Consider the following 26,846-nt stretch of genomic DNA (forward strand, 5'->3'; position numbering starts at 1 on the left):
TTTCAAATCCCTCCAGGGATGGGGACTCCAACACTGCTTGACAACCCTTTCCATGAAGAGATTTTCCCCAATATCCAACCTGACCCTCCCCTGGCACAGCTGGAGGCCGTTTCCTCTCCTCCTGTCCCTTGTTCCCTGGGAGCAGAGCCTGACCCCACCCCTGCCTCCCCCCTCCTGTCAGGGAGTTGCAGAGCCAGAAGGTCCCCCCTGAGCCTCCTTTTCTCCAGGCTGAGCCCCCCCAGCTCCCTCAGCTGCTCCTCGGATCTATCCAGCCTCACAGCTGATCCTGCCTGGAGCAGGAGGTTGCACTGGAGACCTCCTGAGGCCCCTCACTGTTCTGGGAGATTGGCTTCCCAGGTATCCCATCAGCAGCTCAAGCTCGGGCCACAGAGTCACCCTGTCACACCACAAAAACCTGGATCACGGAATTATTTTATTCTGTACAAAACCAGAATTATTTTACTCTGTATAAATGTATATTCTCTGTGTACAGAGAACTGAGGTCCCAACACCTCGTTTGAGAGATGACCCCGTGCCGCAATGTTAAAAAACTTCTAGATAACAACCTCAAGTCCCACTTTTCCACGTCACCCATCCTGAGATCCCAACACTGCTCCTGCAAACAGCCCTTCGCCTCCCCGGCCAGCCCAGGGAGATGTTATTCTTGCATTAAAAAAAAAAAAAAAGAGAGAGAAGCCCCCCCCCTTGATTATTTATGCCGCTCTTTGAACAACACCAGCTATTGTCAGGGAGTGTTTTACAGCTCTGAATGTCACATTGAGAGTCTGGTCATGCCAGGAGGAAAGGCTGCCGCTGCCACGGCCCGGCATAAATCCCTTTATTCAAGGAGCCCAGCGCCGGGTAAAACCTAAAAGGAAGCCGGTGGGTGTGACGGCTACATTTTGTACAATGATATGAAAAGGTGCAGGCAAGGCTGTTTGTTTGGGGGGGGTGTTTTTGAGGTATAAGGTAGAAAAACTACAAGGAGCCAGGTGAGGCCGAGGGACCGTGAGCTTTGGCTGGATGCTGCTGCTGCTGCGGAGGAATTGCACGGAGAAGCGTGGGGGTGAGCGGAGCTGGAGAGCTTCCCAGCAGGACCCAGGGAGCTTTTGCTGTCGAGAAAACCAGGCTGGCTGCACAAGAAACCCGTTTCCTGCCCGATTGTGACTGTGTGAAGGGAAACTGGGCTCTGGAGGCAAACAAAGCACAGCCACCCGAAGCTTGGGAGCGCCCAAACCCATCGAGCCACTACAAGCCTAAAAGACAAAAAGAAGTGTTAAAAAAAAACCCAACAGGCCCTTTTCCACGGTGTGTTACGTTACAAAGCAGAACTGGACGGGTTGCAATCTTCCTCTGCCGCACCCCAAATGCCAGGTTTCAGGTTACTTCACCCGAGGTACCTGCAGGAATTCGCTCGGAAGCGCGTTATTTCTCCCGGCTCCGGTGACACCGAGCCCTCAGAGCCAACCCTTAAACTGCAGCTCTTCCCAAAGTCCCACAAAGACAGCAAGTGTCATTTCCTTCCCCCTCCCACACCCCCGTGAGGAAGTTATAACCCAAGTTGAAATAATAAATACGGCCCAGCGAAAAGGGAAGGTGGGGAGCAATAGGAAAGGCAGCATTCCCGTGTTACTCCAGCCTACAGGATCCATCCTTCCAGCCTCCCACTCAGGAAACGGCTTTTCATCGCTGGGTATCAAAACTCCTCCCAGTTTTGGCATCTCCGCCTCTTCTCCCTGCAGAACAAGTTTAAGCACTGAGGGTTTAGGGTTTTTCTTTTAACTAATTCGTGGATATTTTCACTGTATCCAGCTCATGGTTTTTCCAGCTGCTGTTGCACATCCCACGGACCTGTTTACTGTCAGCAACCATCCGAGCACAAATCCTGGATTTATCTCTTCGTCTTCCTGATAACTCCTCCATGGCTGTGCCCTCAAAGCCCAGAAATCCAGTTTGTCACCCTTCACAAGGAACCTCCGGGCATTTTGGAGAGCTCTATCATTCATCTCCCTCGTGATCTCAATTCACCAGGAAAATAGCTGGTAAAACCTATCAGCAGCTTTCCTGATACAAGTGCAGAGGCTCTACTACTACTTCTGCCCACACCATTTTCTTTAACATCCAAAAAAAAAAAGAAAAAGAGGCAAAGGCAAACTATGGGTTTTTTAAAACACGACCCTATGGTGCTCAGCACTCCTGCTCCCCTTATCTTTGAGGTCCCCGTGAATTTTCCCAGCGATGGCACCGTGCTGCTGCAAAGATCTCTTGATTCGTGTAAAACCTGATCCCTTTTTCACCCTTTTATGAGCAAAGGGTTTCTCTTTTCCCTTGGATGTAGCCTGGTGATGAACTGCCACACGAGCCCTGCGCTGCAGCCCTTTGCTAAACGCTGCCCCAAAGCCTTTAGATTCCGGAGGATGAGAAGGACAGCGGGAGTACAGACTCCTACAACAAAGAGAGCTGCGTGCAGGCATCACCTTCAGACCTTCCTTTTTATAACATAACTGCCTTTTATCCTCAATTTTAAACAGCAGGAGCAGGGAGAGGGACTTTGCTGAGGTCACCAGCGAGGCTGGTGGCACAGTGCCATGATCTGCTGTGCAATATCCATCAGGTACCACTGCTTCCTGAGCCATGGGATGGAGACATGAAGGAAGTGGCTTTCAACACCAGAAGGGAGCTCCCTGTGGCAGGCAGGGAGCATGTGGAGTGCGCCCAGGGAAGGGCAGGGAGGTTCCAAAGGACCTGCACTCTGCAGATTTCATGTACCACCTATTGCATCTGTGCAGCTCCTTCCATGCAGTTGAGTTATCCCTTATTTTGCAGCCATTTGGGGGAAGGCAGCCTGGGCTGAGCTCAATAAATCCAGTCAGATCCAATGCCAGGAATTGTAGGGTCATGCCAAGACACTGAAACATTGGCATTTTCTGGGGTCCCCAGCAGAAGAAAGACATGGAACTCTTAGAGCAGGTCTAGAGGAGGCCCTGGAGATGCTGCCAGGGCTGGAGCCCCTCTGCTCTGGAGCCAGGCTGGGAGATCTGGGGGGGTTCCCCTGGAGAAGAGAAGGCTCCAGGAAGAGCTGAGAGCCCCTGGCAGGGCCTAAAGGGGCTCCAGGAGAGGGACTGGGGACAAGGCATGGAGGAACAGGACAAAGGGAATGGCTTCCCAGTGCCAGAGGGCAGGGTTAGGTGGGATATTGGGAAGGAATTGTTGGCTGTGAGGATGATGAGGCCCTGTCCCAGGTTGGGTAGAGAAGCTGTGGCTGCCCCTGGATCCCTGAAAGTGTCCAAGGCCAGGCTGGACAGGGCTTGGAGCAACCTGGGCTAGTGGAAGGTGTCCCTGCCCATGGCAGGGGTTTGGAACAGGATGATATTTAATTTCCCTTCCCAATCAAACCATTCTATGATCCTGTAACCAGAGCCACCTCATCTCCAGGACAAATGGAAACAGAAGCAGCCGTAGCTGCAGCCCCAAGACCACCCAGACATCCTGTGCTGATAATCCTATAACTCAAAGCCCTTGGACAGATTTGACCCTGCTCACAAGTTGTCCTCCCCTACACGAAAGGTGGCCAGAGGCAGCAATATCACTTAGTGAGGAGCTCCACCTTCCTTCCAGACACTCAGGCTGGAGAAATAAAAAGGATCTAAAGCAGATGACAGAGTTGTTAAAAGGTGATCCTTTGGTCTTAGTGGTTTGGTATTTTTAAGCCACGTGGGATTCAACCTTCCCCAAACAACTCCGGTGACACAGAAATCACAAGAAGGCTGTGCCTCTTTGGGGCACAGAGAAATACTTCTCCTAATCAAAATATTATTATTGAGCTGATATAATTTTGATCAAGAGATAACCTCATTTTCTCCCACTCAATCCTTCCCCATTGCCACCAGGGTTCATGCTGGCAATATGTTATTTTGGTGCAGGCAGAAAGTAATGATAGGAAAGCAATTACTGGGCTGCATTTTTTAAATTTAGTAAAATATTAATGAGCTAATCTAATTTTTTTTCATGTCTGGCTGCTACATGCACTGAGCCTACAACTCCACCACATTGTGGATGAGATGCCTTCTCACCACAGACTGAAATCCAGGGAGCAGACCTTCCCAAAATCAGCACCATTTGAACAGCACAGCTGGTAACTGTGAGAATCGTGGAATGGTTTGGGTTGGAAGGGACCTTAAAGACCACCTTGTTCCACCCCCCTGCCATGGGCAGGGACACCTTCCACTATCCCAGGTTGCTCCAAACCCCTCTAACCTGGCCTTGGACACTTCCAGAGATGGGGCAGCTTCTCTGGGCAACCTCTCTTTCTGCTTTTGCAAGAGATCGGTGGATTCAAAATCAACATGAAAGCCCACCTGCTTTTTCCCCCCCAAAGTATTTTATCACTAATCCCTGGATCTGGACCACAAGTTTCTCCCCACTCTAAAAATAAAAATCTATCAGATTCAGTTAAGCAAAACCAAAGAAACTATTGCACACACAGGAAAATTTCAGTGTAAACTTTTCAAAGTTGTGTTAAATGACAACAAACAGGTTTGTTGCTCACTCGAGGTGTGCATATGGTGACCATCACCATCAGACCATGAGGTGCCCATCATGGGGACAATTTTTTGAAGGAGAAACTGAAGTTTGACTCCCGTAGGTGTTCAAATTTCAGATATGAGTTCCTGGGGTAAAAAAAGAAAAGGGTTAAATTTTCAATATTGGGTGTACAAAACTGACTTGGGTGAACACTGCACTATCCAATCTCCATGAAGGGATAAAATCTTCATTCTTTTCCTTAGAATCACGGAATCATTAAGATTGGAAAAGCCCTCTGAGATCATCCAGTCCAACCCTTCTCCCAGCACTGCCAAGGCCACCACTAACCCACATCCCCAGGTGCCACATCCACATGGCTTTTAAATCCCTCCAGGCATGGGGACTCCACCACTGCCCTGGGCAGCTGTGCCAGGGGTGGACAACCCTTTGAGTAAAGAAATTTTTCCTAATATCCAATCTGTCCCCTTCCTTGGGCTGCTGCCTGTCACGTGTCCCCTTGAAAAGCTATTTCAACCCAGCTCTCTCCACAAGCCTCATAAAAGGATTTCACTGCAACAAATGCCAAGGCAAAGAGCAAGAATGACTTAAAAATCCAAATAAAGCCCTTTTTTTTTTTCTTTTACTATGTAATTGCAAATAACAAACATATCTGTGGTTTACAGAGGAGGCAATAAATTAAAGCTACAGTCGCAAATCAGACTAAAAAAAGATACTTAAGTCATTCAATCCACCACCCTGGGATGGCTGTGGCCCCATGGGATGCTGCTTGGTTTTGTGAAAGACTTGGGAGTCCTGAATGGAGGAAGTACGACACGAAGAGCTCTCTCAGAAGTGTTTTTTTTTTAAATTCTTATAAAATTAAACCAGCCCTCTGGTACTTCCTGAGCACAGCCTTGTCGGTCTGGCTGGAGAAAAGTAAATGGGCTTCAGTAAACAAGCTTTTTATTTGTGAGCTGAGCACATCATAAATAAAAAGGGAAGTCTGATCCACGGCAAAATGGTTGCCTGTGTTTCTTCTGTAACTACCCCACGATGGCTGTGACACTGCAGTTTCTAGAAAAAGAAACTGGCACTTTTCAGGATCACAGGATGGTTTATATTGGAAGGGACCTTCAAGACCATCCAGTCCCACCCCCTGCCACGGGCAGGGACACCTTCCACTAGCCCAGGTTGCTCCAAGCCCTGTCCAGCTTGGCCTTGGACACTTCCAGGGATCCAGGGACAGCCACAGCTTCTCTGGGGAACTTTTTAAACTCCTGCAAAAATATGCATTTTGAGCCATTAGGAAGCTGAGGACCCCAAAATTTTAACTTCCTCACTGATAAAGGCTACAGCAAAATGGTCCAAGGGAGCCACCAGCTGCAGCAGGACCTGAGCCTGGAGACAGCAGTGTTTGTCCTCACCTTCTCCTGCTCTCACCAGACACTGAAGAATTTTTTAAAAAAGCCAATCTCCTATATTTTTTCATTTTTCATTGAGCACTAACCCTGAACCAACGCTCAGAACACAGGAGGTGCCTATTTCCATAACTTTGGTGAGCAAAAGTATTTTAGGAATGATCACTAAACAAAACAAGTTGAGGGGGTTTGGGTGCTGTGGTGGTTTGGGTTTTTAATTTTTGCTAATTTTTTTATATTTTGAGGAAAAGAGGAAATTGCCTCAAGTTGTGCCAGGGGAGGTTTAGGTTGGATATGAGGGAAAATTTCTTCATGGAAAGGGCTGTCCAGCCCTGGCACAGCTGCCCAGGGCAGTGTTGGAGTCCCCATCCCTGGAGGGATTTAAAAGCCATGTGGATGTGGCACTTGGGGACCTGGGTTAGTGGTGGCCTTGGCAGTGCTGGGGGAATGGCTGGATTCAATGATCCAACCTAAACAATTCTATGACTCTATGAAGAAAAAAAGCCCTGTAACCACAAACCCAGGGACTCTGCACTAGTTTCCACTGCATTTCCAGAATACATGTCCAAAAAGAGCAGTGTTGGGTGAATTGAAGACATTATGCCAGAGGTGAGTTTGAACAAGAACACAGTGAGCAGTTTCTCTCCCTCAGCTGAAGCTCAGCTGGGCTTAAGTCTGTACAGACAGGTCTGGCTTCAGGGGAAGTCCATCCATTGGGATTCTCAGGGCTTTCTAACGTGGTGTGAGCAGGAGAAAAACCCCAAACTAGAGCTTTCAGTGGGTAAATGTAGTGGGTGATCTGTGCTACAGCTGGAGCCATCTCCCCACACCACAGATGTGACAGCACCACAATAGCATGAATAATTTTCCCTGCTCACTCCTTACCCAGGGACAGCATTCAGAGTCTAAATTAAGAACACGAAAAACCATTAACAAGACCATTAACCTCGGCCCCACCCTCAGTGCACCACATAAAAAGCCGACGTAACAATCCCCAAGATAACATTGTGTGTCAGAAATATCACACACAGGAATACAGCAGTCGCAGCCTTCGTTTCCTGACCCGGGAAAGCTGCTATAATTGTAGCTCATTGTGCTCGTGGGGGATTTCGGTTTGGAAGTCGGTTGCCAACAGCCCTTGTTTGCTGGAATTTCCAATCAGGGGCTCTCAGAACTCCCTGGGTTCCCAAATCAGCGCCGTGTCAAGGCGCCTCTCCAAGTTCTGCACCGCGCGGTTCATCAGGAATTCAGCTTTCTCACTGGAAATAAGTCCAGGTCAGGGATATTAAAATCCCAGGGATATAAAAGCTGGATGTGGAGAGGACATGCGATTTGAACAGAATTTCTGTTTGGGATTTTTGATGCCCATTTCACAGCTGAGGAGGGCATCTAAACCAAAACCATCTTTGCCCTTTGGAGGCCCTCCAGCTGAGTCGAGAGGAGAGTTTTCAGGAGATCATCCCATTTTAAAGAATTTCTTCAAGGAAAGGGTTGTTAACCATTGGAAGGGGCTGCCCAGGGAGGTGGTGGAGTCTCCATCCCTGGGGGTGTTCAAGGAACAACTGGACGTGGCACTGAGTGCTCTGGTACGGGTGACAAGGTGGTGATGGGTCAAAGGTTGGACTCAAGGATTTTGGAGGTCTTTTCCAACCTTCATGATTCTGTGATTTTTCATTAATTCAGCTATTACATCACACATAATTCAGAGGTTTGCCATCTCCAACCTGGCCAGGCCTCTGGGGTGTCCAGAGTGGTGTGAAACCACCCAAATTCACAGAAACCACCACACCCTCTCACAGAGCCGTTCAGTCCATGGCATTCTCCCCTCCTGGTGGAAGCCATCCTTGCAAGCACAATTCTCCCAAGTATTCTTCCACCCCTTTCTAGAGGATTTAAACTGCCCAGTTCACAGATTTGGAGAGGTAAGGATTCCCTAAGGATGTGGTACCTGACAAACCTGCTGGGTTTTTGACACCCTGTCTTTGTAAAGAGGTTTCATCTCAACGAGGCCTTTTCCAGTCAGTATTTCCAGGCAACACCAATACCAGCTTTTAGCTCTAAATGCTTTTCTACCAAGCCCAGAGAAGGTTAAAAGCAACACTTTCACTCATTTTGGTACTTCCCGATTAAAATGAACAGGTGACAGTGACCCAAATTGACAGTGCCAGAGAAGGGGTTCTCCTAAAATGAAAACACCAACGTTTCTGATGCCCCCAGGAGATGCTGTAAGCTGTGGGCATCCTAATTTTATCCTTGTGGTGACCTGCCATCTTAGGTCTCTTCTCAGTTTCATCTTCACTTTCTCCCCATGAAAAACAACCATTTCCACATCAATCCCTCCTCCTTCCTTAAGGTTTTTTCATCAGTTTTTCTAGAGGATTTCATTTTCAGGGCCGTTTCCCTGAAAGCTGGGTTTTTTCCCCCTGCTGCTGCGACGCTGGTTGTTTGCCAAGGACCCCACGAGGCCCCTCCCGAGAGGAAAATCAGCCTCCCAGGAATTTTTTCCAAGGGTGAAGCTCAACGCCCGGCCAGGCGCTGAAGGATAAACACCTCCCTCATTAGTATGCTGAGCCACATTAGTTCTGCTGCTCACAGAGCCAAAGCATCAAAGTGGGGCTGAATCTTCAATTTCACAGCTTGCAACGTGATGTATGAGATACTCCGGGGGCCCTGGGCACGGGGCACAGCGTTTCTGATGCACGAGGTGCCTGCTGGAAAATCTGCTAATGCCTGGGGAAGAGGCAGCACGTGCCTCTGAGAGGAGAGAGATGATGTCATCCCACATAAAATCTGGGTGAAAGCGACTGCCCAGCATCACACGTGAGGTTTTGGTAACACCACGACCTCAGCCGAGGAGCCGGCGTCACCCTACGAGTCGAACGTGGATTAATTTAAGAGGTGAATTTATATTTCAGACTTCGCTTCGGGTCTGAGAAGTCTCATGATCTCTCCGCTCAGTCTCCCTCCTAATCAGTTTTCGCAGAATTCGCAAGATTTGGAGGTTTTGAGGTTGTTCTCAAAGGCGGAATTGCACAGAGGTTCGGAAGGTTGTTTGGGATGGAGGGGTCGATAAACCCAGACCATGCCTGTTACTGCCCTCCTGTCTTTTGGAAATTAAGTTAAAGAACAACAACTTTACTCACTGTTGTATGAAAACTATGAATGACATTGTCATGGCTACAGTTGCACCTGTACCTATCAAATAGCTGATTTTTGCACTGAGAATTCTTTGTCCCCTATTGAAAACCATATTCCTCAAAAAAGACCATGAATACGTCAGCCCTGATGACTGGACCAGAGTAAGGCTCCTTGGATTCAAAGCTCAGGCAAAAAGGTGTCAGGGATGGCAGGAAACTCCCGGATACTCCAGCTCACAGTAGGATTCCTCAGTGCATGTGCAGCATTATGGCTTTAGAGGCTTTGGAGGCATTGCACAGATTAATCACACAAAATAATGATCTCACAGTGAAGTGTTGAGCTGGAATTAAAGAGATTAATGTTCAGGTCCCAGCTCTCAAAGTTCTCACCCCTGGGGGAGTCATATCAACTCCTGCATCTCACCTCCCCTTTCCACAAAACCTCCTTTGAATTACTGATTGCAGAACCTGAGTGAAGATGCCAGAGGGAAAGACCATTCCAAAGGCTTTTTTTAATTATTATTTTTTCCTTAATACCCGCTGTGAGGCACTGTCTTGTTTAATTCATGGCTCTTTGAAGAAAGATTTGCCATCTTAAGGGAATAAAAACAAGCCTGTGTTATCTTTTTAATAACACCACGTGTTCCTGCTGGTGAAGTCCAGCCCTGAACAAACACTCTCACATGAACAGACCAAAAAACATGCAGTGCCATTTCACTGATGAATTTAGTTTGGTGTCACTGTCAAACACTGTCACGACGTGTTTGTAGACCCAAAGCTTGGGCCAGGCAAAATTCTGAAACTAGTGGAGCACTTCTGGCCTCAATTCCCACAGGAACAAAAGGGCACAGCACAAAATACTCTCCTGTACAGCTCTATTTTGTTATCTCCCATTGTTAAATCCCTCTAGACTCTGGTTTTTCTGGAATTAAAGTAAGGCTCTTCCTTTGTTTCCCAAGCTCAAATCACAGAAAACAAGACCTTCAACTGTCGTGATGGATTCCTATGTCTGTCACCCCACATCAGCTCACCTGCAACCCCCTGAACCTCCAACATCTGGCATTTGTAGGAGGTTGGTCACATCCCAATTCCTCTGTAAGCCAAAGACTTCTTGGAATGTGGCTTTTTCCCGTTGCCCAGAACACAAAATGCAGGCCAGATTTTGGCGAGGATGGGAAGAAACGGGAAAGTATGTGGGTGGAAGAAGAACAATGAAGTTCAATCATGCAAAAAATGCTTCTTTTGTTGTTTTTTTAAAATCTAAACCCAAAAACTATTAAGAAGAATTTGCCATGAGAAGGTAACTGTTTGTTGGTGGTGACATCTGTGCCATCCACAGCCCCAAAGCTGCCCTCATCCAACACCAGCAATAGGTGACAGACACAACTGAGACATCCACAACCACAGCAACCAAACCTTCCTCCCCACACTCAGCCTGAAATTGCACTGGGAGGCCTCAGAAATCCCACAGGATTCCAACCAATCTCCAGTTGCCTTGAAAGCATAATTAACTGCAATTGCCTTTTGATTTTATCTCCATTTTCTCAGGTTCTGGGCAATTTGGGAAAGCTCTCCGTGTACCTACAGGTGAGTATTCACCCCGGTGCGTGCACCTACTTGTCTGGAGTTACCAACTTCCCAGTGTGTCTGCTTTTCTCAGGGCCTCCTCGGAGAATGAAACTTAGGGAGGAAGCCTATCCTTTGGGAAATTCTCCTTCTTATCCTGTATAGTCACTGATAAAAAGATTTTTGCTCTTGCTGGTGGTATGGAGGAGCTCGAACCACGGGAGTGCTCAAGCTCAGCCTGGCTCCACCAGGCTCAGCTCCTCGCTTCCCACAATGTTTTCTGACAAATTGCTCTCACAGGGATTTCAAAAAAAAAGGATGCTGAGTTGGCCTTTGCAGTAAGAAAGAGATTTTCCTCCCTTCTCCACTTAAATTTTAAAGTTTCTCCAAGCGGTTTTCAGTCAGTCCAAGGTGTTGGTGAGTCACAGGCAGACAGGTGACCTACACCACCACCCCCTCTTACAAACTGAGAGGGCAAATATGGAAGAAATGAGCTTTAAGGAAAATTTCTGGAAAATTTAAGGCTGGTGAGGCACTGACAAAGGTTGCCCAGAGAAGCTGTGGCTGCCCCTGGATCCCTGGAAGTGTCCAAGGCCGGGTTGGACGGGGTTTGGAGCAACCTGGGCTAGTGGAAGGTGTCCCTGCCCATGCCTTGGAACTAGATGGTCTTGAAGGTCTCTTCCAACCCAAACCATTTTGTGGATCTATGAAAATTCTTGCCCTTGCAGGGAAGGTTCAGGACTAGTTTCATTCAGAAATACAGACTGGGTGTAGCCAACGGCTTGGAGAATTCCATCCAAAAAACAGAGAGCTGCTTCAATCCCCCAAAACTTTCCTATTCAGTGGAAAATTCAGCTTTGCTACAAAGTCAGATGGCAGTTTCTGAGCCAGCCCAGGCGGGGGTTCACCCAAACAGGAAAGGCCAAGAACGAGGCATCCAAACACTCCCTGCTAAAACCTCTGTGGTTTTACCATCAAGAGTTCAAACCAAGACCTCCCGTCCTGCTGCTCGCACCGCACGTGGGAGAGTTTCCAAAAAACCTTCCTTGGCAGCAATCCCAAGAACGCAGCTTCCGACCCGCTGCTGGGAGCAGAGGTGGCTTCTCTGTGGACTTTGAAAGCTGAGTTTCCAAAGAAATCCTGGTGTTTTTGAACAAGGTTCTTGATTTCTCTAATCACAACTGTTTCTGCAATCCTAAGGCAGGTCTGGTGGCCTAAGGTTTGGGGGGAAGATGAGACCCCACCCTGTATTCTCATTCCAAGTCTTGCATGTCATCAAGGACACTTCTCCCTTTCCTTTGAGCCTGCTGGGATCATGAAAGTAATTACAGTGGAAAAACCTGGGAGAATCCAACCATGGCTCGGTGAAACTGTCCTGTCCAGTGGGGTAACTGGGACAGACACTGAAGCCCTGGAACACCAGACTGTAAGGAGCCAGGGCAGTCGTCCCTGGCTAGGAAAGGTAGGATTCAAGGCCAGGTTAGATGGGGTTGAGACTGACCTGGTCTAGTGGAAGGTGTCCCTGCCCAAGGCAGGGGATTGCAACGAGATGAGCTTTCAGGTCCCTTCCAACCCAAACCATCCTGTAACTCTGTGATTTTATGTCCCTGCTCGTTGCAGGGGGTTGGAACGAGATGACCTTTAAAGGTCCCTTCCAAGCCAAACATTCTGTGATTCCCACTCACTCTCTGGGACAGAATGGCAGGTGTTTGGTAGTGGGTCTGTTCCTACCTCCCACCCTCCTTCCCCTCCTCCAGTGTTTTCAATTCAGCCAGTTTTGATTTGAGACCACCGTGACCTCTACTCAGAGGTGCCACCAGACCTGGGAGCATCACGGTGTTCAGCATCCCAAGGTTTCCAATTACACAAGCAGAGTCTTCTAGGATACACCAGAGGTTTTAGAGCTAAACTTTGAAGTCTCCTCTGCAAACACAAGCTCCCTGGTCTCCCAGCACTACCACAGGTAGCAGTACTACTGCTAAAAAGCCTGTGCCACGTCTGAGCTGGAATAAACGTGTGACACTGCTGAAATGGCTGACAAAAAAGAGGACAGCAACTTGTGACAAGTGAATGTGACCCGTGCAAACAAAGCCCAGAAATCCAGCGATCCATCTGAGTGGACAGCTTTGTATAGACTCCATGCACTGGTTTTCTCCCACATAATCCCAATCTGAATGCTCTGGCCCTGTGACACCAATCAGGAAGTGATGGATAATGAAACACAAGCATAAAAGGGTGCTCAAGCCCTTCCAGCTCACACTGGCTATTTCATAACCCCTGTTTTAGAGGGAGAAAACACTCAGCCCCAAATGCCTTTCCAGTGGCCCACGGGAGTCCAGAGGCCCACGGGAGTCAAGAGGTACAACAAACACCCTGGAATCTTCTGAATTCACCTCTCAATCTCACTCAGCAGCCCACTTTACCTGAGTCAGCTGAACAAGCCCCAGGACCTCAGCTGTGGACCTTGCTACCTTATTCCAGAAGGATTTTGCTGCAGAAGGGAAGTGCTGTGGGACTATTTCACTCCAGCCAACAGAGACAAAGCCACGTCTGGCTTCATCCTGCAAGACAAACCACCCACCCACAGCAATGTTGCTGGGACCATTTAACCTGCCCAGTCACAGCACTGGCCATGGTGATCAGCCCACGGCTGCTCCTCTTCACATGGGTTCAGGCACATCCTGCCATTCCCAGGGGATTGAGGATTCCAGCTGGCTGCTGAATTTCCACCTTCCAACCTCAAGGAGCTGAGAAGCTTTGACAGGCACGTCCAGGCTCTTGCTGCTCTAAAAAGGCTTTTCTTATACCAGCAAAAATTGAGTAATAAATGGGGTTTAGGCTATTAATGTTCACGTTGAGCATCATAGGCAAACTCCTTCCGCATCTCTGACTTTAGTCTTGTTGAACTTAATCCTTTCCTGGGACCAGCTATGGAGAAAGAAAGCACCAAACACAAAGTCCTTCTTCTAGGACAGTTGGCCACTTCTCAGTGAATCAGAATCACAGAATCACGGAATATCCTGAGTTGGAAGGGACCCACAAGGATCATCCAAGTCCAGCTCCTGGCCCTGCACAGGACAGCCCCAGTTACTGGGATTAATTCAGCTCTTTTCTTCAACAGGAGTTTTCCCCAAATCAAGAAGAGAGCAAAAAAAAAAAGACTTAAAAACACATGTAGCAAAACACAACACGAAATTCAGTGAAGTCCAGAGAGAAACACCCACAAACAGAACTGAAACTCTTCCCTAAGTATCACACAAATTCAAAGGGAAGGATTTAGTCATCCTTAAAAGTCAGGACTGGTTTCAGTTTGGCATGGAGGTACCACACCAGGTTTGCAAAGAGTTCAAAGAATTTTTATATGAAACCATAAATTGGTCGAGTTTGTGAAGCAGGGCAGTGTTGGCAGGACCCTGTGTACAGGCATTAAGGAAATATCAAACCACAAATACAAACTTCTTCTCCAGACAGGGTGAATCTGTGGAAGCCACAGCAACAAGAAATGCTTTAAGAAAAGACCCTGATTATACAAATCACCAAGTCTCACACGCACATCTCCGTTTGCTACTCCAGCAGCACCATCCCAGCACCGAATCCGTTTGGGTTGGAAGGAGTCCTCTGGAATACCCAACGAGAAATCTGACAGTAAGGTATTTATTTTTGATTTTTAAAAGCATTCCTCAATCTTTTCCTCAAGTCAGACCACGGGAAGAACTTTGACCAGAAAAACTTCCCACAAACTCCCTGATGGATGTTGGGGTTTAATGCACCAATGCCCTGAGTAATGCTCCTTCTAACTCCATAACCTTCCTTCTTACTCCATAACCTTCCTTCTTACTCCATGACCTTCCTTTCCTCAAAAAGACTCTGGGCTTTTTCTTTCCCCCTCCTTAATAAATCATTCGTGCCAGAATTCCATGCTCATCTGTGCCAAGGGAAGAGCACAGGTCAGTGTATTTCAGTTTAATGCTGGTTTGTGCAGACAAGAAGGAAAAAAACCTTAAGGAAAGCCCCCAAAACAGCGCAAATATTGATGCCCAAACTCTACACGTCTCACAACAAAATCTACAAGTTTCAAAACGGAAAGATTCTTTCAAGTAAATAAACAAAAAAAAGCTGGACTCGTTCAAGTTTGCATCAAAAAAAACAACACCCCCCAGTTTAAGAAGACCACTAAGGTCAGATGAAGGAATGATGGAGCGCAGCTTTCACCCTGTAAGGCTGACGGATGTGAATCCACGAGGAAGTTGTACACCCTGGAACCTCCAAAGGCCACACCAGTACCACCTCCATACCCAAAACACCTCATTAATGCTTCTACTGTACCTTAAAAGGGACGTTCATTCACCTCTTCACCTCCCCAAGGCGACGGTCAAAGCTTTTTTCCGATTAATGCCAAACCGGGACGACGGTGAGGAGTAAACAATCAATCCTTATTAAGGCTGGGGAGTATTCTCGATGCTACCTGTAAAAGAGGAACACCCAGTGAATGGTTTGTGCCAAGATGAGGGAGTCATTTCACACAGATCACTCATATTAAACAAACAGACTTTTTACTGCCCCGACTACTTGAGTTTTATTGGGGGTGACTGGGACTGTCCCACATAACTGAGATTGTCCCAGATGCTAATGCAGGCTCCATATAAAGTAAGTTTATCCAAGCATTCCGAGCACAGCTGGAGGAACACCAGCCTGCAGAAGGTATGGAGGTGGTCAAGAAGAAGACTGAAGACCACAGCTCAAGGGATTTGGGGAACAACCCAAATTTATGCAGCCTGCTAGTACACCAGGAGCTAATGAACAACAAAGAGATTAGCCATAAATTGAGAGGACAGGGAACATACATCGCTTGGCCCGAAGCTGGAAAGATCTCCATTCCTGCCAGATTTTACATCCAAAACTAGACAACTGTCCTAAAAACGACCTCATTTTCTCTTTTCTTGGGGAAGAGAAGGTTTGTGGGCAGGAGCAGGGCACCTGTCAGGCCAGACAGCATCAATGTGAAGAGGGGACAAACCTCTCATCCACACCAACTCTTCTGGAGGCCTGGAAAGGGGGAAGGTGCCTTCAAAGCTATGCTCTGCTCATGAAAATGGCCCCGAGGTGGTATTAGGGATGTATCAGTTGGAGTATCTACAGGAGTGAGAGGTGGCTCTTCTGGAGCTGTGGGTATGCTGGCAAGGAGGAGAGGAAAACAATAACTATTTTGGCAGGCTGGGGGAGGGACAAGTGAATTATTCCCTTGGCAACCAGCTTCATGGGACCTGGTTCTCTTCTCAGCTATTCATTTATATATATTTGGCTCCTCAGTTACTTTCTGTAGGACTTTTCCAGTTTTAGATTTCGTTTTCAAACCCAAGCTGGTCACATTTTCCACAGGCTGCACAATGCACAAACAAGGCAAGATGCATTTTTATAAGGCAAGGCCATGTCTCAAATAGCTGAAACCACCTATGCTGTTGGAACATCGGGCAAAATTCGACGTCCTCCTCAACACAGCAAGAGAAAAGCTGATGCTCTTTGTCCTAATGCTTTATTAGAGCATTAAAGTCCTCTCACACAGCACCCAAACCACCCACCAGCACCCAGGCAGCAGAACTGATGTCAGAGAGCTCCAAGAGCAGCTCCCAGGATTCCCTTAAACATCTGGGTGTAGGTGATGGAGACTTTTGGGCTGCAGAGCACCACTGAAAGAACCAACATCCCTGCTCCAGCTTGGAGCAGTGCAATGCCAGCTTCCAAATCTGCATTTGATAAATGAGATGATCAATTTAGGTATTAGGATTCTTAGATACTGGGAAGGAATTCTTACATACTAGGAAGAAATTCTTCCCTGTGAGGGTGGTGCGGGACTGGAATGGAATTCCCAGAGAAGCTGTGGCTGCCCCATCCTCTCTGGGAAGTGTTGAAGGCCAGGCTGGATGGGGCTTGGAGCACCCTGGTCTAGTGGAAGGTGTCCCTGCTCACGTCTTGGAATTAGATGGTCTTGAAGGTCCCTTCCAACCCAAACCATTCCGTGATTCTATGAATTTATTTATTTTAAGTTGTAGAAAGGAGGTAAATTCTGCAGACACAGGGAGGAAGCAGCAGAGCATCCCCTCCCTCATGGTGCAGCAGAGCTCCCTGGACACCCACTCCACCACTTTGCATTCCCCCAACAAATAACCTGGCCCTCCTCATGGCAACGTGGATTCCCAATCCGGCTCTGCAGCAAAACAGGCTCCCTCTAATTATCCCTCGGCCTGACGACATCCAAATGGTGGAACAGGAACATGTCAGGGACTCAAAATGAGAGAGTGTGAAAACAAGCCCGTCTCCTTTCTCCATTCACACCTCAGGTCCCGAGCGCACGAGGACACGCCTGAGTCACTCCCAGCAACAACCACAGAGAATTCCCACGCAGGAGCTGTTTTTACGAAATTGTTCAAAAATGAGAGGACAGCGAGAGTCACTTCGGGACTGGAAGGAGCAACGGTGTGATGAGAAGGATCAGTCGTGCCCGTAGAGCCTTATTAGAAGTGATTTATATGCAAGTAAAACAAATATCCCCCCCACTTTTCCAGGAAAACGCCAAATTCCATACTGATTTACACGCTTTCCAATCTCATTGACTTCAGAGGGATTGCCTGCGGTAGGAATCACCGGGCTGTGGCCTCCCAGCAACAGAGTAATCCCTTCATATTCCCCCTTTCAAAAAGCCCCATCATCCGACCAGGTGCTACAGCTCAGACCCCAGGAGCCGAGTCCCAGCCCTGCAGCAACACTTCTCCTCTCCCTGCCAAAGCTTGGGAAGGGGGGCAAAGGGAAATAGAAGTCTGATGATGGAAATGCCTCGCCATCCGTGGCTGAGCTGGGGGAAAGGCACGAACCCTCCTTCCATCTAATTAAACCCAGATCCAAAAGCTGTTCTGATCCGAGGGCATTAAGTATTTTTGTTAGGAAGGGCAGGGATAAATTAACTGCTAACTCTGGTCCTAATCTTTTTTTTTTCATTGTTGTTTGAATTCTCCCACTTCCTAAGATTTCGGCGTTTCCTCGTGATAAGGGGGGAGCTCCAGGCTGCCAGTTCATCTCATGCCTTCTCTCCAAGGCATCTGGGCAGATGCTTCCCCCAAGTAAGCTCTTAAAAATCACAGGATCTGCTTCTCCATTTAACAAACATCGGTGCAAAAGGCAACTGCTGACCCCACTCTTTCATCACAGCTGTTATTTACAGCTACCAGCACACTGGGAGAGATGATAATAAATGTTTAATGGTCCAACAAACACCAAGGGCTTTATCTACAGCCCATTTCCAAGCCTGATCAAATATAATAATCCTTTGTATGTCTGTCTGCCACTTCCCTGGTGTCCTGTGGGATGGTGCTCTATATTCACACATAAATGGGGGTTAGCTATAGGGAAGGGGGGGTTACTTATAGGGACACGCTATTTTCCCTGCTTCCATATCAATTTGTTGCTCCCAGAAGGGCAGGACTATGCACCAACCTGTGGGACCTCTATAATAGAGAACCTATGTAATAGAGCCCTATATAATAGAGAAGTGCAGGCAGTATCTGCCTCTAGGACTCAATGAAGCAGTTATTTATATCAGGATTATTACACATAGGAAGTGGAGAATATGTGGAGGAAGTTGAGAGAAGTATCACTTACTTACAGACTGGGCAGATAAACCACTTCCTCAGCTCTGAAATAGAAGATCTATTCCCCCTCCAATTATAGCTGTGGGTCCATTACTCAATATTCCCTTCCCATGCAAGTCTTACTTGTCTTCCAGAGCCTCATCTCTCCCAGATGATACTGTAAATGAGTCATTTGACACACTAAAGCAAAGCAGTTAAGGTTTTATTACTCTATTACACACTGCCGTGACAAGCTTCCCCAAAGACTTTATGCTAAATCACAGCCCAATTCTGGTTTGGGAAAGTGATCCTAAATCACAGCCCAATTCTGTTTTGGGAAAGTGATCCTAAATCCCAGCCCAATTCTGGTTTGGGAAAGTGATCCTAAATCTCAGCCCAATTCTGGTTTGGGAAAGTGATCCTAAATCCCAGCCCAATTCTGGTTTGGGAATCTCACACAACCCAGAGATAAACACACCCAAAAATGCCACGAGGACTTTGCAGGTGAGACCTCACCCACGTGGGGTTCTGTGGTACCATCAGCTATTCAACACACAGGCTCCAGGAGCCAGACCTGCTCCACAGTTTTCCAGACCATATTCAAGGTTTAATTTTAATTTTTTTTTTTCCCCCCCAGCCTTCAAAGGAGCCTTAAAATCAAGTCCTGGTACTGGTGAGGTCTTCTGATACATCCCAAGCCAACTGACTCCACCAACACCACCACCTCTTGGCTCGGATGATGGGAGGGAACTGCTTCCCAGATCGATCTGGTTAAACTGGAGGGTCCTCTAACTCCAATCCTTGCAGAAGGAGAGGGATCAGGGCAGGATTATGTAAAAGAAGGCTCCAGGCCAAAATAAAGGAGCCTGGGGGCAGGGCTGTCATCAGGGCGTAGCTCAGCTGTGCCTCCACTCACCGGCCCCTTCCCTTCCTCTCTCCCTCCCTCCCTCCCTCCACGGGACATTCTTTCACTCAGCCTGGCCAGGAGACTCTTGCAGAGGGTGTTTAAAGCCCTCAGAGCTGCCAAAAACGTCGAATTAGAGCGCAGTGAGAGCTCATAACAAACCCACCCCAGCGAACCCGCAGCACTGCTCGGCCGCCTGGCTGCGCGAACCCAAAAATCGTGGAAGCAAAAGACCTCCCGGCAATTACACCCAAAAGGTTTCCTGTCTCTGCACGAAATCTTTGTTTGCTTTGGGTTTTAGTGGTAGATGGGAGCACAGACAACAATTTGTGGGAGATAGGTTACTGCTGCTAATGCAAAGAGCTTTTTCCCTTCCCCTCTGAACAGATAAAAGCGCCAAAAATGCTGCTCTGAAACAGCTTGGTTCTGCATTCACAGATGGTACCAAAAATTAGCATTATTTATCAGTGGCTTTAGTCATTGTTGAAAAGAAAAACAGATAAAAGAAGACATGAACCTGAATTAAGTATATTTCTCCCTTTTTTTTTGCAACTAATATTTCGAAATGCAGCGGGGAAAGAGCATTTTGCAGAGCTTTAGGAAACCACACTTAAAAAAAAAAGATACATTTACCCAAGAAGGAGAATGAAAACAGGCAGAACAATAAGAGTCACGGAAGTTTGCTCTGAGGAGACAGCTGGGAAGGTGAAAGGAGGAAGCAAGCAAAGAAAACACACAGCATAAAGACAGAAATTACACCAAAACAGCAGGAGAAGGATTATTGAGCCATGTCACATTTTTACAGCACTGCATGCAGCGGGGGAGGTGTGATCACACAGGGCTGTAGGATGCCAAATGTAGCTGCATTTGTGCACAGTCACACCCCTACAGAGGGCTCAGCCCAGTCCTGCATCTCCTCAGGACCTCAAGCTCCTTATCTCAGAATCACAGAGCATCTGAGGTCGGAAGGAACCTCTGGAGGCCACTTGGTCCAACCCCCTGCCTGGCTGGGTCACACAGAGCCGGCTGCCCAGGACTGTGTCCAGATAAAGTCTGAGTATCTCCAAGGATGGAGACTCCTCAACCTCCCTGGGCAACCTGTGCCAGTGCTCCATCACCCCCTAAGTCAAATTGTGTTCCCTGATGTTCAGAGGGATCCTCCTGTGTCTCAGTATGTGCCCATTGCCCTTTGTCCTGTCACTGGGCACCACTGGGAAGAGCCTGGCTCCGTCCTCTCTGCACCCTCCCTGCAGGTGTTGATGGACTTTGATGAGACCCCCGGAGCCTTCTCTTCTCCAGGCTGAGCTGTCCCAGCTCCCTCAGCCTTTCCTAAGAGCAGAGGTGCTCCAGTGCCTTTCCTGGGCTCTCTCCAGTCTGTCCCTGTCCCTCTGCTACTGGGGAGCCAGAACTGGAGCCAGTGCTCCTGGTGTGGCCTCACCAGTGCTGGGCAGAGGGGCAGGACCCCCTCCTCGACCTGCTGGCCCTGCTGTGTCTCTCACAGCCCAGAAAACACTGTCCTTTGTCACCAGGGCTCAAGATCACGTTGGTGTCCACCAGGACCCCCAGGTCCTTTCCTGCCGAGCTCCTTCCCAGCTGGGTGTTCCCAGCACAGACTGGTTCCCAGAGGAATTTCAGGGAAACAGCAAGTGCAAGAAAGAGGAACACTTGCAGGCCGCTACAACATCTGCTGTCAGACAGGAAAGCTCATCACCACAGAGCTTAGTTCAGATGAAGGACAAACAAAAAAGGCACAGAGAGCATCATATGATAAATAGGCATAATTTTCTCCAGTAGTGAAGCCTGTCCTCGCTGCAAGGACTTGCCATTTCCTCCCAGCACAAATGGATTACTCATGGACAGAGAAGCCAGGGGCAAAATTAACTCTTGGAGCCCAGCATGTCCCTGGAGATGAGCTCAATCCCAGCCTGCACCTTTCCTCACAGCACACAGACCAGGAGCCTGATGGCCTCTTTGATTGCATCCATCACCACAATAATTACTTTAATTTTCAGCTTCTTGATTTTGGCAGAGACTCTCTTAAAAGCCGAATGACGAACAATTAAATGCAAGAATTAAGTGAAATAAGGTGCCAGCAAGAGTTTGGTGTCTGCCCCTCTTCCCTTAAGTGGGGTGGAAGATTAAGTGCTCAGCACATGGGCTCCTGAGAAAGCCTCCAAAGGGAGGAACCCTCAGAAGAGATCCAAAAAGCCTTTTTCTTAATAGAAAACATCCAAAACCTGCCAATAACAAGGCTAAATCCTGCAGGACTGGCGAGATGGAGCCTTGGCTTCAGCTCCCACGTGGGCCCAGCAGTACAAATCCACTTCCCACACACAGGGAGAGCAGCCTGGTCAGTCCAAGGTCTGTTCTGTCCTCCCCTGATGATTTTGTGGTGCTGGGCAGCCAAACATGCAAGTCACTGGTCCAAGTACAGAGTGCAGTGATTTACGGAATTACCTAGCAGGGATTTCTGGCCATGGTCCTCCTTCTCAGGATTATAATGTGTTTTACATAAGATATTCACAGGACTTGAGGAACCCACAAGCACTTGCACTGAGACGTTGCTGGGAAGAGGGACCAGGACACAATTCCTTCCCTTTTATGTTCTCAGGTGCTCAGGTTGGAGTGGCAATGAGGGACACAGCATCTGGGCTTCACACAGCCAGACAGTGCTGCAGGTTTCTCATCAAGGATCAAAGGAATGGGAACCCAACACCTTGGCTCCCAACGAGCCCAGGATCCTGGGATCACAGTTCTGATCTTCATGTAATTTTATGCATATTTTTTAAGAACATAGGTCATCAAAAATTGTCTCTTACTCAGAGAATAACAGCTACATGACAGTCACATTCTAAGTTTTCTACTCATTCACGAATTCAAAAGCAAGGCCGAGCAGATGCACCATTAAGTCCAGTTTCCTTATTTTTGAGAACAGCTATAATTATCTCCAACTTCACAGACACAAGCCACTCCTAGGGAATTGACCTGACAAACAGTGAGATGACAGAGGCAGCAACAAAAGCCCACTCACCCTGCCACTGGTCTCATGTCTCACAAAATAACTGCCTTCCCACCCAGAACTAAAGGTTACAACTACAGAGAGAATGAGTCAAGCCGGAAAGACCTATTTAAAAAATGGGAAAAAAACTGGAAAAAAAATTTTATGAAAACATACAGGCTGCATAATACAGGAGAGAGGCCATTTCTGCACTGCACCTTGTTTGCCCATGCTTTGTCTCAGCTGCCAACCACAAATTAAATACTTCAGTTAAAACTTTGCTCATCTGGTACCTTTAATACTTCACTTAGTCACTAGAAACAGAACATCTGTTTTGCTTTTAGGCTTTCGGCAGTGACTCAATGTTATCTGCAGCGTTGGACTGCTGGAGATGAGTATTCCTGAGTTCCCCCCCCATCCCTAGCAACAGGGAGGAGCAATCAGCCGGCAAAATTGTGTTATAAAATCATTACAGCCGGACACAAGTTGAGGAGGAAGAACAGGACACAGGGAGATTTCATCCTCAGCTGGGAACAACCTGGCTGAGCTCTCCCACAAGCTCCCTGGGATCGATACACCTTTGGCTTCCAGGCTCTGGAGAAGCTGCAGCCTCCTGCTGCGTTTACAGCAAGCTCGATAAACACGCCGCAATTAAAACGACTCCAGTAGCCTCCCAGCATGTGCATCCCCCAAAGGTTCATCCGTGATTTAACCTCCGCTGGCTCCAGGCACGGCGGAGAGCTCAGCATCCCATCTCCACCAGCAGGGAAGCTCCCGAGGTGGAGGCGTAGCTTCGGGAAGAGGATGCGGCAGCAGGAAATATCCCGGCACTGAGAGACCCAATTAACTCTGCTGACAAAAGGCACCAGCATCCCATTACCACGGAAGACGCTGTGCCTGCACAAAGGCATGCCCGGGAAAAGGACTCCAAGGATAACATATGCTGAGTGCATGTGCAAGGGAAGAGCCTGGGCACGGTGATTCTTGTCCTGCTGGAAGGGAAGGGATCTGGGCAGTATCCAAGTGAGCCGACAAGCCCATCATTCAAAGCCACTTCCCCCCCTCTGCGTGCAGGGATGATCCTGCTGCTCGTTCAGTGAGTGAATATTTTCCCTGGAAGAGCATCAGACATAAAGCAAAGCCAAAGATCTCCACCTCACCCAACAGTGGCTATAAAACGGACCCACGTGTCTGAAAGGCGGATACTCAGGCTGGCTTTACAGGGTTTCACAGAATCACAGAATTTGGTTTTATGGGGTTTCACAGAATATCCTGAGCTCCAAGGGTCTCACAGGGATCATCGAGTCCAATTCCTGTTTCAGTCTCCCCCATCAGAGGTGGGCACACCACACTCACAGAAACACAGAATCATTTAGGCTGGAAAAAACCTCTGAGATCATCAAGTCCAACCTGTGACCAATCCCCACCTCCTCATCCAGCCCAGAGTACTGACTGCCACGTCCAGCCTTTCCTTGAACACCTCCAAGGATGGTGACTCCACCACCTCCCTGGGAAGCCCCTTTCAATGTTTAAGCACCCTTTCTGTGAAGAATTTCCTCCTCATGTCCAACCTGAACCTCCTCTGGTGCAGCTTTAGACTACAAGGGGTTCACTGGAAGGATTTTATGATCCACTTCACCCTCACATGCAGATAAGGGCACTGCCATTGAGGATGTGGATATCAACCCCCTGGGGAACAGAGGTCCAAAGGGAAATCTGGGGAAAATCCCTACTGCCAGCTCCCACCTGAGCACTTTAACCTCTGAAAGGTTTTCCTCTCCTTCAATAAAATCTTAAAACTGAGTATGGAGAGGGAGACAGCCTGAGACTTTCCCAATGTGCAGGACAGACCTCATCCAAGATCCATTTAATTCAATACCTCCAACAGCAACACGACAGGACAAGGAAGCAAGGTGAGACCCGCACCAGCACATACCATTTTCTCCCCAGACACTTCTCAGTCTCCAGCATGGACTGTTTCTGCACAGGGATCTTTATATTTTCTTTCCAAGAGTTTATCCAGTCACCTTTTAGATCCATGTACGTTTTTAAGCATCCTACAGCAAGCAGCAGCACAGGTTGCCCAGAGAAGCTGTGGCTGCCCCATCCCTGGAAGTGTCCATAGCCAGGTTGGAGCAATCTGGGATAGTGGAAGGTGTCCCCGCTCATGGCAGGGGGTGAAACTGGATGCTCTTTAAGGTCCCTTCTAACCCAAACCATCCTGTGGTTCTGTGATTAACACAAGTGGTGGAAGTGCTTACAGACACTGACAGCACACAGAGGGAGGATGTGCCACCAGGACAGCACCATCACCTCCAAAAATCACGATCCCCAGAGCTCCCAAAGCTCCTCTGAGTCCTCACCCCAGACACTTTAGGGCATTTAACACAGACCACAGTGAACAAGTGCTGCCGTGCCAGTCTCAAGGATTCAAACTGGGCTCCTCATCAGAGCCTCTGCGGGCAGCGAAGCAGCAGAACTGGTTTGCAAAGAGAAAAGGGAAGAAAACACAGATGACTCTGATAACATGTCTAATTAATAAAGCATAAACGAGACGGGCTGGTTCAGGCTGCGCGTCCCATCTGCTCCGACTCCGGCCGGGATGGTTCCCATCTCCACGAGCACCACTTTCCATGCAGATATTCCCCCATGCTGACAAGCCAAAGATGTGCTTTCAGCACCCAGGCACACACACTCTACTATGGTATTACTGTACATCCCTGTGTTCTTTTCCTTAGGAAAAAGGGATGAACAACGAAAAATATGAGTGACCAGTATGCAAAGGATGGTCCCAAGGCACCAAGGCCATATCCCAAGGACCAAACACAAGAGTTTGGTATGAGTTTGATGTATCTTCATAGTCCTCCATGGCCTCTAGAGAGGTACTAACCTACTTTTAAAGACTTAACCCCAAAACAGTTAATATTTTTTATTCTGTTGCACTTTAAGCGACTTCGCCATCAGCTTGTGTGAATTTCTATGGTGTAAATGCTGATTTATAAAGATTTATTTGTGGAGTGATTAGGTCCAGCTCCCTAAGGTCAGCAGTTAGAGTTATGACACCACAAGATCAGGTTCAGACAAGGTCTTGATCTCTGCATCTTTCTGATCCTCCTCGTGAAAAAAATAAGCAGAGAAGACACAAACAGGAGACTCCCAGTAATGGGAAACATCCAGACACTCTCACCAACGTGCACCCTGGCCCTTAAAAGCTTCAACAAAAGGAAAAAGAGAGTAACAAAAGGGAGCAACAGGAAAACAGCAGTCAAGTGGTGCCGACAGTTCTGGTGCTTTCTGAGGACAGGCTGACTCATTCTCCCCAGTTAAAGCCCAAACACCAACACCAGTCAGTCTGCTGGCACTGGAGTTCATGGGTTTTTTTGTGTTTCACTGCTACAGGTGGATTCAATGAAAATGGAAACCTTCCAAGGAGAGCAAATCCTTCAGAGGCAGAGAGGAGACTGCAGTCAGTTCCAGATAAGCTTCTGCTTATTTGGTATCTACGTATCACTTCATGCACGGCCACACCAGCTGTTGGCACCTGCTCCCAAAAAACCAGCAAGAAATCAGACCCTGAAAAGATAATCCATTGCATTCTTTTTTAAAAAAGGGGAGTGAATGAGCAATGTCCTATTGGGAAAGTCCACACCACACCTACAGTGATGGCAGAGAAGAAAGGAATCAGCCCGGTGCTCAAGCCAGGCAAACGGGGAACGCCAAGGCTTTATTAGAGGAAATCCTTGAGTAACTTGGATGCAAACAAGCTCATCTCCACCTGGGATGCCAAGATCCTTTCTCTGTCTTCATATTGAAGAGGTATGAAAATCAAAAAGGTCTGACCTGCTCTCAGGGCTGGCTCGAGGAAGGACCGGGGAGGATTTGCCTTTGCAGGAGAATCCGCAGCCCAAACCACGGAGCTCCAGCTGGGACATCCAACCCTTATGGCTCGCTCCAGCCCAGCTTCTTGTCTCCACAGCCCTCAAGATTCAACAGCAATAAACAGCAGAGAGCTGCTGCTTGTAAATCACAGTTGCTACACTGAGAAATATCGCACATCACAGTGTCAAAGGAACAACAACGCGGCGATGGCGAAATCCTGCGGCACAGATTTGTTCTCCAGACTCAAAGCTAAATGCAGACAGCGCATGTGGGTGGCTGGAACTTCATCCCAAGAAGGTCAACCAACACAGGAAGCCTTAGCTGCACTGGAATAGTTAAGATTTCGGGCGAACTACTTAAAAGCAAGCAGTTCTCCTCAGGAAATGGACAGTAAGTTGCTGGAAGCATCCTGGAAGCCTTTCCTGTGACAAGGAACTGGTTACTGAGGAATGGAGCTAACTCAGGTACAGGCACAAAATAAAAGGCAGAAGAGAAGTTGAACTGGAACTTGCTGACTAAGCTGAGCTGGTCTGGGGTGGGGGGCAGGGGAAGTTCGGGCAGCAGCCAAGTGCTCTGGAATAGGCACAGAAACAAGTTTCCACGGGAGTATGTTGCTTTAAAGTCAGATGTATGAGATCATCTTGTCCCCTTGAGTATGTTGTTTCCTAATGTTTTGCCCAGACCGATCGCAAATGTCAAAAGCAATGGTTGGTTCTGCTGGTTTCGGGGTTTTTTTGGACTACCTTGAGTCCCTGCAGAGCCAGTCGAGGATGGGAATTGTAGACTCTGTTCTGTCTT

General features: G+C 48.0%; 1 protein-coding gene across 1 annotated transcript in view; it reads right to left on the reverse strand.

Moving 5' to 3' along the window:
• PTPRA (protein tyrosine phosphatase receptor type A) overlaps nucleotides 1–26,846 on the reverse strand; it is a 117,862-nt gene that overhangs the window by 75,516 nt on the left and 15,500 nt on the right. Inside the window, exon 2 of the mRNA XM_027712659.2 lies at nucleotides 14,972–15,110. The gene's annotated coding sequence lies outside the window, so the exon portion shown is untranslated. The remainder of the gene's footprint in view (nucleotides 1–14,971; nucleotides 15,111–26,846) is intronic.

This window comes from Pipra filicauda, unplaced genomic scaffold (genome assembly GCF_003945595.2).
Source record: "Pipra filicauda isolate LSUMZ 115617 unplaced genomic scaffold, ASM394559v2 scaffold422_size665910_pilon, whole genome shotgun sequence".
Taxonomy (NCBI): Eukaryota; Metazoa; Chordata; class Aves; order Passeriformes; family Pipridae; genus Pipra; species Pipra filicauda.